Source organism: Lemur catta, chromosome 19 (assembly GCF_020740605.2).
Source record: "Lemur catta isolate mLemCat1 chromosome 19, mLemCat1.pri, whole genome shotgun sequence".
NCBI lineage: Eukaryota > Metazoa > Chordata > Mammalia > Primates > Lemuridae > Lemur > Lemur catta.
In genome coordinates, this window is record NC_059146.1 from 19,434,255 (window position 1) to 19,435,268 (window position 1,014).

The window sequence follows — 1,014 nt, forward strand, 5'->3', positions numbered from 1 at the left end:
ATTTCCCAGGTGATTCTGTGTGCACTGGGGTTGAGAACAGTGGTCAAGACCTGTATTGTCCAATGTGGCAGTTACTAACAACACGTGCCTTTTCAGTTAATTAAAATTAAATACAATGAAAAATTCAGTCCCTTATTCAAACTAGCCACATTTCAAGTGCTCAATAGCCACATGTGGTTAGTGGCTACCATATTAAGCAGGGCCGATACAGAACCATGGAAAGTTCTTTGAATAGTGCTGATCTAGAAGAAAGAACCCAGTATTAGAGAGTTCAGGTAAACTGGATTCTAGGTCAGGTCCTGTATCTTCCTCATTTCTGTTTGTGGAGACCCAGGCTTTGAGAGAATGCCTATGTCTTTGTTTCCCTTTTGAGGGACAAACTGGAAATTGTAGGTCCATAGACTCATACAAAAAAAAAAACCCAAAAGCAAAACAAACAGAAAAAACCTTGGTCTTATATCAAAAGATTGGCAAATGAGTATACATTTACATTTTTAAAACAAAATGGTTAAACTATTTTTAATTACCCATTGGATCCAATTTTTTTAAGAACCAATCATTGGTTCTGACCATGATAATAAGAGGCTTATCTGTAAATATCCCCATTTTACAGATGAAAAAATAAGGCATTAAGAAACAATAACTTCCCCGAGGCTGTACCTCCAGTAAGAGGGAGAGCTGGGGTTTGTACCTAGAAAGCCTCAAGAGACACTGACCTGCAATACAGGCAAGAATCATGTGGGCGGATGGGACGCAGCTTACCCCGGGCAGCCTCTTCCTCACACCGTATTTCCTCAGTGGGGAGCCCCAAATCTTTATATGACGGAATAGGGACTTTGTCCAACCTGGGTCAAATGTCAGCTCTGACGCTGGTGTGGCCTTGGGCAAGCTATCGTCCCTCTGAGCAGGTGGACGTGCTGCTGGCATTAATGGGCAGTGTACACGCTCCTCAGTCCCCACCCTACCCGTTAGTTCTCGGTGCTGGGCGAACAGAAGACCCAGGCGTTCACCCGC